We start from the raw sequence: 13,039 nt of genomic DNA on the forward strand, positions 1-13,039 counted from the left end.
TCTATGCCTCATCATGTAGTCTAGCTGAAGTGCAGCTAACGGTCCTCTATCTCTCTGATCAAACAAACCCATGATCTCTCTATGCTGAGATCTCCAATACTCAACATCTTCTCTGATAACATTGTACTTATGATACGGTACCATGTGTGGCTCTGCAACTTGTCCCACAGACTCCTGTGATGGAACCTTAGGTATCCCAACAGCACCCTATTGTGGTAAACCCAACTGTAATCCCCCGTCGTGCTCACCCATCCCTTCAACCGGCTCCATCTGAAACACCTCTGGCTCTGGAGCGTATACAGGCAAAGGATGTAATACTTCTGGTGGAATCTCTGGCTCAATCTTTGGAATAAACTGATATTCTATCGAAGGTAAAGGTGGAAGCATCGGCTCAAAGAACTCTAAAGGATCAAACATCTCCTCAGGATCTGGTATCTGCTCTGGAGCTGGTGGTACTGGCTCCTGGGGTAGTGGTGGTGGTGGTGGTGGAAGTGGTGGAAACATCTGTGCTGACACTGATGGTATAGCTGGTGCGGCTGGTCCAGTAACAGTCATATCGGAATATGATGACGACGCTGACACTGATGGTATTACCCCTTTAATACTAACCAAGATCTTTTTAGGTTAATGTATGAAAACAAGAACCATAATCTACTTTTATTACAATGCCATTTAAAATTCTCGCATAAACTCTTTTTATTACAAGCCATTTTCTAACAAGTTTTAACTACAACTTTTCTTTATTTAAACGTACCCATTAACTATCTACACTACACCTGCTCAGGAAACTCAAAGCTTTCTTCCTGGATCGAGATCAACACCTTTGGTATGAGAGGGTCCCGCAGCTTGACTCGTTTCTTTACCACTCAAGTCCTGATAGGTTTACACCTATATCCTGCTGATCAGCCAGGATACAGTGCAGATCCATACCTCAACGTATGGATCCATTCGGGTACCCAGGTTCCACGGCCTAACACAAGGATCCGACTAATTTCCGGTCCTTAGGATCAAGTGTATACCTGATCCCAATCGTCGCCATCCAGTCCATAGAGGAGCAACTGAAACAATAAGTATGCTTTGATATATCCCAACATTAGAATATATCAAGATATATTTCTGTATATATATATATAACTATTGAAATATGAATAGAGGATTCACCGAATTAGGAGAAATCAGGAATTGAAATGAAATATGAATTAAGGCATGATAATTGTGTATCAGTGTTTGTGAACAGGAATTATAAGTGTGTAATTGGAATAAGGATCTAAAGTAATTTACTATTCTGAAATTAAAATAGGGGAAAAACTTGCCTTTCACGTGATCTACCACAAGTACTTCACTGCCCTCTATCACCGGCTCGACTCGCCTTGTTGGCTTCACTTCTATCAAATAAATAGACTTATTTAGTCATCCCGTATCTCAATCGCGTCCCAAACCGACTTCACATGGCCCTTAGCGTCTACCTGTACGCGTATTACTAATTCGTATAATAATTATTAGTAGATAAGACTCAATTAACCATATAATTCACATAACACATAAGTCACATAGTCATTCTAGGTTTAAAATAATTTTTAGAATCAAAATCAACTTGCTATTCGCTTAACTGAATAATATCTGGCTCGTTTCCTATTTTTTGGAATTTATTGGGCTCGTTTCCATATGTAATAAGGCTTACAAGTAAATACATATCAAATTTCGACTCGCTTCTAAAAGAAATTAAGATTTAAAACTATTTTTAATGAAAACAAATCGTTTTTCTAAGTCGAAGGGCTTTCGTTTCGCTCAAATCGGATAAACGGTTCAATTATTATTCAATAAATACAGATAAATCAATTTATTATTCAATATAAATAATTATTCCTAATTATTGATCCCTAAAAATATTTCTAAATAATTATTTGGGGAAAAATCAAAATTAAAAATTATTTTTCCATAATTTTTGGAATTAAATTAAATTTATTATAATTTATTGAAAATAATTTGACTAATTATCAAAATATCTAATCATTTTTAAATAATTAATAAATAATAAATACTTAAAGAAATAAATAATTTTGATTTTTGGAATATATATCAGAATTATTTATAATATAAATCATTTATTTAAATAATTAATTGATCAATTTATAAAATAAATAAAAGCTGATTTTATAAATAATAAAAATAAAAAGTAATTTCCAGAAATATTTGTCAGAAAACAATTCCTGACAAAAATAGATCAAAACCAGGTTCTGGAAACGGGTCAACCGGGTCAAATTCGGGTCATGAAGAACATGGCCGGAAAATCCCATTATATTGTTTGATGTGGTTTTCACAGGGTTTTCATTCCAGATCTCGTAGCAATCTAACTCCGACCATAACATCTCAAAATAACCCTTAGACCTCCAATTATGATCAAACCGACTCCATCTCCGGCGAAACATCGATTTTCTTCATTTGTACATAAAACTTTGATTTTAATAGTTCAAATCAAAGCTTGAACACTGTATAATCAAAACCCTAACATCTAAGGAATCAAATATTCATCAAAATAAAAAACGTATAAATCAAAAATTGACATAAACCCTAACAATGGAACTTTAGTATCCAGGAATCGTTTGTTCAATTAAATACCATAAATCGATCAGAAATCATCATATAAAGCTATATCAATCATCAAATCATTCTAATAACCCTAGGATCAAAAAGACTCAATTCGAACATAAACCCTAGAAATCGAAAATCAAAATACACGATTTAAAACATGAAATTGATAGTAGAAATAGAAAGAACATATCAAAACCTTTGATTTGAGTACTGGAATCACTCAATTTGGTGTAGAAATCAGCTTGAAATCACGGCTTGATTATTCGACCCGATTGCAAAGATCCGACCCGAATTTCAGAGAATTATCTTATATTTCTAATTTTTAATTATTAATTATAATTAATTAAATAAAAATTAGGCTATTTATAGTAGTAATATTAATACTCCTAATTAAAATTAAGGCCCTAATTAGACATCCTTTAAAATTAATTGGCCCCTAATTTTATAATTTTTGAGTGTTAATTTTTAAGTTTTAAATATTTTAAATATACAATATATATGCCAAAAATTCCCAAAAATTGTGAATAATTCAAAATTGAAAAGAAATGGTATAAATGAAACTCCTATAATTTTATAGAAATAAAAATATGATTTTTGTGGGGTTTTTAACACCAAATGGGGCCTGGAAAAGTCATTTTTCGCGAAATGAGAAAATTTATAAAATATATAGATGTTCAGAATATCGCGATCGTACAAGTCGTTCTGAGAAAAATAAGACCAATTACTTTATTTGAAATATCGGCTATTAAAACATAATTCGTGTCGTATAACTTTTGATACGAAGGCTTTAAATACGAAACAAAATATCTGATAAATACCCGGAAAATTCTTAAAGTGAATCCCGCAATTAACATTACACAAACCATCAGACACGTCAGATTTACAAAACAGGCCAACCATAAGTTCAATCTCAGATATGTTAAAAACAAACAATGAAAAGATGTCCTCACAAGGCAAATCACACAAATGCAGAGGTAAATGTAATGCCTTATTGATGCTTTTGTTATCAACACAAATGACCTTTTTATTGACTGTCATAGTGAAATGCAATATGCCCACTACCCTTTCGATAATGTTCATGTCATAATAAAACTCTCTTATGAGATGAGTGTAATAATGCTTTCCTAGTTTATACATGAGACCATCCCACTTAGCCCTTCTAAATATGAACTCCACTTCACGATTCACATCAACACAAGTACCAGGTTAAACATTTTTGATTAATTCAAGATACTTTTTAGAGTTTGAAGGGTTTGAAAGTTTTGGTGGTGGAGGTTTTGGCTTGTTCATGTTTAGGCTATGGTTGGGATCTTGTATTAGGTTAGCTTTTCTAGTGTAAACCTTGGCTTGAAAAGGTTTTGAAGGCCTAGGGTTAGGGGATTGAGGAACTTCAAATTTTCTACTTTGGTAGAAAGGGATGGTGTGATTCTTGTATCCCTTCCTAATTTGTCTAGGTGGAAAATGTCTTTGGTGAAAGTGTTTAGGAAGAGAAGAAGGAACATTTTTGAAAGATAAGGCTTTATGATGGTGAAATTAATTTTTCTCCATATCCTCAAGGAGGTATGGCGTTTCAATTAATGGTCCGGGCTTTGAGTAATAGGGGTTGGCATTTGGGTTCATATTGCAAGTGAAGTGGAGTGATGAAAGTGTTCAGTGTGTGTGTGAATGTGAATATGCATCAAGTAAAATGCATATATATATATTCATAAAGCACAAATTTAAAGTTTAAAGGAATTTTTTCTGTAAACTTTACTGTTCATGAACAGTTAATGTCATTTAATGGAATGCAAAGTGCATGGCTGTGTTTGCAAGAGTCCAAACTTATTATGCAGATAGATTATTGGATAATGCACCTAAATGAGTGATGTAATGCACTTAGTACAAGCAAATGCATGGTTCAATACACAACAGAGAATAAAGAATATATTTATTCTTTATTTTTGTTTGTTGAGGATTGGCTAAGTCAAAGATCAGGATCTGTCTAACAATCAGGATATGATCAACTGCTATGACATGATTATCCATGGAAAGCTTCGTTATCATCTGTTGACGATCTTTAGTCATCCGTTGATATATACAAATGATTACCCGTTGAAGCTACAACATTTATCCGTTGATCAGGTTATCCGTTGAGAATGACTTGGATGACAAGTCAGGACTGTGAGATAAAGCAGAAGGTGCTGATTTATAGGATCGTAGTTGATTTAGATATGTAAAGTGTTAGAATTATATTGTAACATATATCTTGTAATTGATAGAGGTCTGATTGTAGCTGTGTAGTATATAAACACATAATAGGCTATCACAATATGTGGAGAGCACAACTCGAGTATTTGTATAACCTTGAAGCTCTTAAGAATATTGTTCTTGAGAGAGTTTTGTAACAGTTTATTAAAGATCAATATAGATTGTTATTTGATTCATCTGTTCTTACTTTACTTTCATAATACATCGATTTATTTAGTAAGCGTATCCAACCCCCCTTAAACAATTAATTTACTGGGCAACAAGTGGTATCGGATCCAGGTTAAGATGTCTGGAAGTAAGTATTAAAGCATGAAAATTCCCATCCTGAAGAAAGCTGATTACTCTACATGGAGAGTAAAGATGTTGATGTTCCTTGAAGCTATTAATGATTCATATGTTGATATCATCAAAACAGGACCTCCATACCCTTTGGAAACTGTGGCTATGACTGCAGATGCTCATGAACACTATGCCATAAAGGAAAAATCAAATTGGTCAAATCCTGAAAAAGCTGCAATGCTTAAGGATGCTAAATCAGGAATATTTTGCACAATAGTTTGGACAATGTGATGTCAAACAGAGTTATTTTCTGCAATACTGCAAAGGAGATATGGGATTCCTTGGAAACACAGTGCCAAGGTACAATGGCAATAAAGAAAAATAGAAGAGTTGTTCTTGTACAAAAATATGAGCAATTTGATGCCAAGGCTGATGAGTCAATTACTAACATATATGATATATTTCTAACACTATTGAATGATCTATCATTGGTTGGAAAATAATATAAAAGAGAAGATTCAAACACCAAGTTTTTGAGAGCTCTTCAGAAGATTGGGATACTCGAGCCTCAATAATCAGGCATCAATACGATCTTGATTCCCTGACTCTGGATGAAGTGTATAGGATGCTGAAAACTCATGACTTGAAGATCCAGCAAAGGAAGAATAGAAAGAGTCAGAAGATGAAGGTTGTGGCTCTTAATGCTGAGAGTCACAAAGGCAAGGAAAAGATGAGTGAGAGGTCAAAGAAAAGGAACATTGTGGATGAGTCAGATACTGATGATGTATCAGATCCTGACATAGATACTAACGAGGATTCTGAGATTGATATGGACGATCCTCAAATGGTTGAAATGGCTGTAATGCTTGTGAAAGGCTTCAGAATGATGAGGTTTGCAAAACCACAGAGAAAAGGTGGTTTCAATAAAAGGTTCTCTGGTTGAGGCAAAGACAGATTCAGAAAGAGTGATGGTCAGTATAACAAGGAAAGGAAGTTTGACAAGACAAATGTGACATGTTATAACTAGAATGAAAAAGGACATCTGGCTAATGAGTGCCCAAAAATAACTGGAAAAGCTTTGGTCACAACAAACTCCAACAGAGTCTGGATGGATTCATCAGGAACTGACAATGATGATGAATGCTATTGATAAGTGGCATTTTATACCACTTAGAACGTCTTATAATAGCTTGAATTGGTGTCTTGAAATCAAGTATTTTGTGTATTTGATGCGTTTTTCTAGTTTTTGTGTATTTCAGGGTATTAATTGCATTTCGGGAAAGAATTCATCAATAATAAGCCTTGGCATGTGTTTAGCATTGCAAGAGGGAAGATAGGAGCAGATTGCAGCAAAGAAACGGAAGAAAAATGGATCAGTTTCCAGAAGGGGGCTGAGCGCCCGCTCAGGAATGCTAAGCGGCCGCGTAGGGTCGGATTTTCAGAATTAATATTTTAGACTCCTATTTCTGTTTGACTTCCAACTCTGAGTTAGCTGGGCTTTATAGGATCCCTATATAAGTAGATTTCAGAGACGTTTCACACAGGTTGGATCGTAGTATTAATCGAAGAGCGAGGAGATAAGGAAGAAGACCGTTTTAGCACACCGCAACGAAGAGGAAGCATATTTTCTTGTGATTCTTTGTTTCGTTGTAACGTTGGATGCTAGTTTTCTTTACTTTAAAACTATTTACTCTTGTGACGTACTCTGGTTTAATATAAGTAGTTTTAGTTATTGTTCTCCTGTGTTATTATCATGTTTTCATATGAACCCATGATGACGATGAGTGATATCATGGGCTAATCGTGATCATGGGGTTGTAGCGGATTTACAATGGAATTCTTTAGTTAGTTGTTTAATACCTTAGTGTGTGATGATTGTATTATATCTAGTATTGGTTGTGCGTAATCGTCTTATGTGTGTCGCGAACATATAAGATAGGGTGTTAATCTCTTATGAAGCGACGATGGATCTTGAGATTTAGAACTTGCCATGCTAGCATAGGTTCATGTACGAGTATGCATGATTAGTGGGTAACTCTAACCATTTTATTCGCCCTATGTAATCAAAAGGAATAACTTGTGTTTAAATCGTTATGTTGTCAATTTCTGTAGACATATAGGGACTCAGCATAATTGATGCCTATTCAACTTCTATTTTAAATGGTGGATGCTTGGTAGAATGGTATTAGTACAATGAAAGTTGGCTTTTATCAGTTTCGTGTTATTCGATTAATATCATCATTGTTGCATGCTAAGGGTAATAACAATGGCTATTGAAGGAAGTAGTAATGAAGTTGTGATCTCATGAGTGTTTTAATATTGTTAATTCAAGTGTTAATTAAGTGCTTAATTCTCGTAGTTAATTGTAGTTAATAATTAGTTAATCAAATCTAAGTATTATTGTCTTAACATTGAGAAGTAATCATACATTGGTGAGTGAGTTTAATTGAACATAATTAATCCGAGTCTCTGTGGGAACGAACTAGAAAGTATTCTATATTACTTGCGAACGCGTATACTTGCGTATGTTATTAGCGCGTGTTTTCGCCCTAATAGCTATGCACTCATGGCAACTCATGGAGAGAATGCCTCAGGAACTGATAAGGTACCTTAAGTTATATTTCATGTTGATATTGATAATTTGTCTGAACTGATAACTTTCTTATACTCTTTGCATGTTACTTTTAAAAGTAAGACTATTGAATGTGATAGTTTTATTGCTGATTATAAGAGGCTTAATAAAAGAAATGATCTTTTGGAACTGAGTTAGTTTGCATGCATGAATATGAAAAGGCATGTAAGAAGGCACAATATACTGAAACTCAGATAAACATCAGGTATGCCAGACTAGAGAAAATTCTAGAAAAAGAAAGAGAGGTGTTTAAAACATGGATGACCTCAGGAAAGAAAGTTCATGATTTCATTAGTGATAAAAAATAGAAAAAATGTCTAGGTTATAACAAATTTGCTGATTGAAATATCAATAAATCCATCAATAACACTACTCCAGTTAAGTTTGTTGGAACTGATGAAAGAGGAGTTCAGTCTGTCTATGAATTTGGTTCTACCTCTAATAGTAATGCGGAAGAGAAAGCTAAACCTATAGTCCCTGCTAAAAAGAAAGAAGATCCTAAAATGCAAGAAAAGAAAAGTAAAAATATAGGACTTCTCTCTAAGAGTCAGTTAGACAAGAAGATATATGATGTAACTTCTAAGGCTCCCAAACTGAGGTCTAAGAGAGGTAGAAATGGAAAATAGAGAATTATCAAGGCAAACAACTATAAGTACCTAGTGCTCTTAGGAAAGCTTGTTTTAACTGTGGTAATACTAATCATATTTTTATTGAATGCAGGAAGCCTAAAAAGAAAGTGTCTAAGATTCCTGAGCCTGATACTAGTGGTAGATCAATATAATACAAACCACAAAATCCTTATTCTCATTGTGGTAGCAGTTGGCATTCTATTTACACTTGTAAAGATTATCATAGTTTGTATCACAACTATTATGATCCTTTGCCAAAATTCAATAAAATTGTTGTTAATAGAACTGCTAAACTGAATGTACATACATCTTATAGAGTCAAAATTGTCAAGAAAAATCCTGATGGAGTAAATCCTGATGGATCAAATCCTGACAGGTATTCTGCTAAAGTAAAAATACATAAGATGTCAAAAAGGACCCAACAAGTGTGGGTTCTTAAAAATTCTGACTGATTTTCATATTTCTGATTACAGGGAAACAAGAAGAATATGCTTGTCTTGGACAGTGGCTGTTCAGTACATATGACTAGAACTAAATCCTTGTTGTCAGAAGATAAGGAGAAGGCTAGCCCAATGGTTTCTTATGTTGATAGCATTGTAAGAAAAACACTGGGATATGGCAATATTATCATTGGAAATATCATCATCTTAAACGTAGCTCTGGTAAATGAACTGAAGCATAACTTGTTGAACATTAGTCAAATCACTAACAGAAGTTTCTATGTTGTGTTCTATGATACGCACTGTGAAGTAGTTCATAAGATCACAAAGAAAACTATTTTTAAAGCTTACAAACATGGAAACATTTATGAAGCCAAACTCTATGCAAATACTGATGGTCCAAAAACTTGTCTCGTAACCAAGGCATTAGTAGATGAAAGTTGGAATTGGCACAAGAAGCTTTCTCATCTCAACTTCAATAATCTCAATGAACTGGTGAGAGACGAATGCAATCATGAAAATGTTGAACTTGTGAACAAAAATCTTAATCAGGAAAGAAGGCAAATCCTGATGAAAATGTACCAGTTGAGCGGGAGAAATGTAAAGATATCAGGAATTAACAGCACGGTTACAGGGCGAATTTCTGTTGAGTGGCATTTATGACACTTTATAACGCTCCATTAAACTTTGAATTAGTGTTTTTGTACTCAAGTTATTTTTGTTTTAATATGTTTTCTAGTTTTTTTGCATTTCAGGCGTTAATCCGGAATTTAGGCAAATTAGCATTGATTTGATTCTAATATGGTGTTAGGATGGTGTCTAAGGAATAAAGGCTCGTGAAGACCAACTCATTGCAACAAGAAAAGAAGAAAAAGAAGTTTTTTCCAGAAGACCGACGCGCCCACGCTGTCATAGCGCGGGCCCGCTCCCGAGGAACAGAAACACAGCCCGCCCGCGCTGTTCAAGCGCGCGGCCACGCCAGGTCATGAATTCAGAATCATGATTCTTATGGGCTTTTGAGTGGATGGACTTTAACTATGCATGGGCTGCTATATATACATAAATAAAGGTCGTTTTTCACAAGGAGATGTACCAGAGCTATGGAGAAGGTTTAAGAAGACCACTTTGAATTGGTGTTTTTGTACTCAAGTTATTGGTGTTTTAATGTGTTTTCTAGTGTTTTTGCATTTCAGGCGTTAATCTGGAATTCAGGTGAATTAGCATTGATTTGATGCTAATATGGTGTAAGGATGGTGTCCAAGGAATAAAGGCCCGTGAAGGCCAACTCATTGCAACAAGAAAAGAAGAAAAAGAAGTTTTTTCCAGAAGACCGGCGCGCCCACGCTGTCATAGTGCCAGGCCGCGCCCGTGGAACGGAAACACAGCGCGCCCGTGCTAGTCAAGCGCGCGCCCGCGCCAGGTCATGAATTCAGAATCCTGATTCTTGTGGGCTTTTGATTGGATGGACTTCAACTATGCATGGGCTGCTATATATACATAAATAAAGGTCATTATTTACAAGGAGACGTATCAGAGCTAAGGAGAAGGCGTAAGAAGACCGTATAGCACAATTTAACTAGGGCGAAGAAGATATAGTTTATTATTATGATTCTCTATTTTAAGTTGTAACTTTGGATGCTAGTTTTCTTATTCGCGAACATATACTCTTGTTTTATACTTGGTTTTATTCAGTATAAAGACTACGTTTATTCTACCATGCTTTCATCAGAACCCATGTTGATGATGAGTCCGATTATGGGCTAATCATTATCGTGCGGTTCTAGTGGATTTATTTATGGATTTCTTTAGTTAATTTGTTTCGATGCCTTAATGTGTGGTGATTGTATGATAACCTAGTATTGGTTGTGCTTATTCGTCTTATGAGCGTCACGAACGTATAAGATAGTGTGTTAATCTTTAATGAATCGATAGTGAATTTAAGGATTTAGAACTTGGCATGCTAGCATAGGTTTATGTGTTATTGTTATGCATGATTCGTAGGTAATTTTAACCATCTTACTTTCCCTATGTAATCACGATAGATAACTTGTGCATTAAGCCATTATATTGTCAAATTCTATAGACAATAGGGTCTCTATATATTTGGTGTCTATTCAGCTTCTATCACTTTTGTGGATGTCTGATAGTATGTTATTCGTGCAACAAAAGTTGGCATTTAGCAGTTTCGTGTTACCTGATTAAAGTCATCACCATTACATGCTAAGGTTAAGAACGAAAAGGCTATTGAATGAAGTATTTAATGAAGTTAGAATCCCATGTTTGTGTTATATATTATTCAACTCTCTTTAATCTTTTAGTTAATGTTCTCTAGTATAATTCTCAATAGTTAATCGTAGTATAATCAAAAACTCAAATTGTTATTCGTCTTAGCATTGAATAATAGCCATATCATTGTTGCATAAGTGCATAAATCACAAATTTAACCTAAACCAGTCTCTGTGGGAACGAACTAGAAATAATTCTATATTACTTGCAGTCGCTATACTTACGTGAATTATTAGCGTGTGTTTAGCGACTATCACGTTTTTGGCGCCGCTGCCGGGGACTCGATGTTTCTTTTTAGTTTATGTGTTTGTCATCAGTGATCGTTAAAGTTCATTGACTCAAACATGGTTACTTACCTACTCTTTTCCTTGTCGTGTTCCAGGTACTCTAGCGAGCGTGTATGCATACGCGTTCGTGGGATCGTAAGAGAACTCTGGATCAAGCCGAGGAGGAAGCTGTAGTGGTTCAAAGGGAAGTTTTTGAGGACGAAGAGAAAGTAGAAGAAGAAGAGAAAGTCGAGGAACCAGCTTTAGTAGCGATGGGAGATCAAGCAGAAATTCATAAGGCCTTGATGGACTATTCTCAGCCTAAGATCAATGATATTCAGTCGAGCATCATCAGACCAGCCATCTCGGCTAACACTTTTGAGATCAAGTCGAGCACGATTCAGATGATACAGAACTCAGTTCAGTTTGGGGGTTCTCCTACAGAAGACCCCAACATGCAGATCAGGAATTTCATCGAGATCTGCGACACTTTCAAGTTCAATGGGGTGACTGAAGATGCTATCAAGTTGCGACTCTTCCCATTCTCTCTAAGGGATAAAGCAAAGTGATGGTTATATTCTTTATCACCAAGGTCTATCCCCAAATGGGAGGATCTTGCTCAAAAGTTTCTTACTAAATACTTTCTTATGGTGAAGACTGCTGCAATCAGGAATGCTCTTACTCAGTTTTCACTGCACACTGGAGAATATCTATGTGAGGCTTGGGATCGATATAAGGAGATGCTAAGGAAGTGCCCACACCATGGCATGCCTGATTGGATGATTATAAACTGTTTCTACAATGGGTTGGGCGCACAGTCTAGACCTATGCTCGCTCGATGCAGCATCAGGTGGAGCCTTATGGGCCAAAAGCTATAATGAAGCTTATGAGTTGATTGAGCTAATGGCAGCTAATGAATACCAGAATGCTACGCAAACAATGTTACAAGGCAAGGTAGTAGGAATTCTGAAAGTGGATACAGCTACTGCTATAGCTGCTCAACTTCAAGCTTTGACGATGAAAGTGGATTCTTTGGCTAATTATGGAGTTAATCAAATCACTAGTGTTTTTGAACTTTGTGCGGGGGCACATGAAACAGAGCAGTGTGCTATTTCTAGTGAATCAGCTCAATTTATGAGCAATTTTTAGAGATCACAGCAGCAAGCTCCAACCACTTATCATCCTAATAATCACAATTATTCTAACTTCAGCTGGAGCAACAATTAGAATATGGTGCAAAAACCTTATCAACCATACATAGCAAAGCAGTATAACCCTCCTGGTTTTCAACAAGAGTTGAGGCTCATGTTCAAGAGCCAAGTTGTTTCCATTAAGACCTTGGAGAATTAGATTAGAAAGATTGCTAATGCATTACTGAATCGTCAACCTGGAACGCTTTCAAGCAATACTGAAGTGCCAGGAAAGAAGGAAGCTAAGGAGCATGTCAAGGCAATTACATTGAGGTCTGGTAAGGTTGCAAATCCTGAAAAAGCTAAGACTCCCGAATCTGAAGTTGAGGCTGAAGAAGAAGTACAGAAGGAAGTAAAAGTTGAACAAAGGCAGCCTATTATTGAACACACTCCTCCTGAGGGTAATACAGGGGAGAAACAGATATATCCTCCACCTCCTTTTCCTAAGAGACTGCAGAAGAAAAAGCTGGATACGCAG

At 35.7% G+C, this 13,039-nt stretch overlaps 1 non-coding gene across 1 annotated transcript; it reads right to left on the minus strand.

Annotated features, from left to right (window-relative positions):
• Nucleotides 1–12,033: 12,033 nt before the first annotated feature.
• Nucleotides 12,034–12,140, minus strand: LOC141710118 (small nucleolar RNA R71). The gene has a single exon (XR_012570655.1). It is a non-coding gene; the product is annotated as a small nucleolar RNA R71 (small nucleolar RNA).
• Between the last annotated feature and the right edge of the window lie 899 nt (nucleotides 12,141–13,039).

The sequence above is a fragment of the Apium graveolens genome, chromosome 2, assembly GCF_009905375.1.
Source record: "Apium graveolens cultivar Ventura chromosome 2, ASM990537v1, whole genome shotgun sequence".
Lineage (NCBI taxonomy): Eukaryota > Viridiplantae > Streptophyta > Magnoliopsida > Apiales > Apiaceae > Apium > Apium graveolens.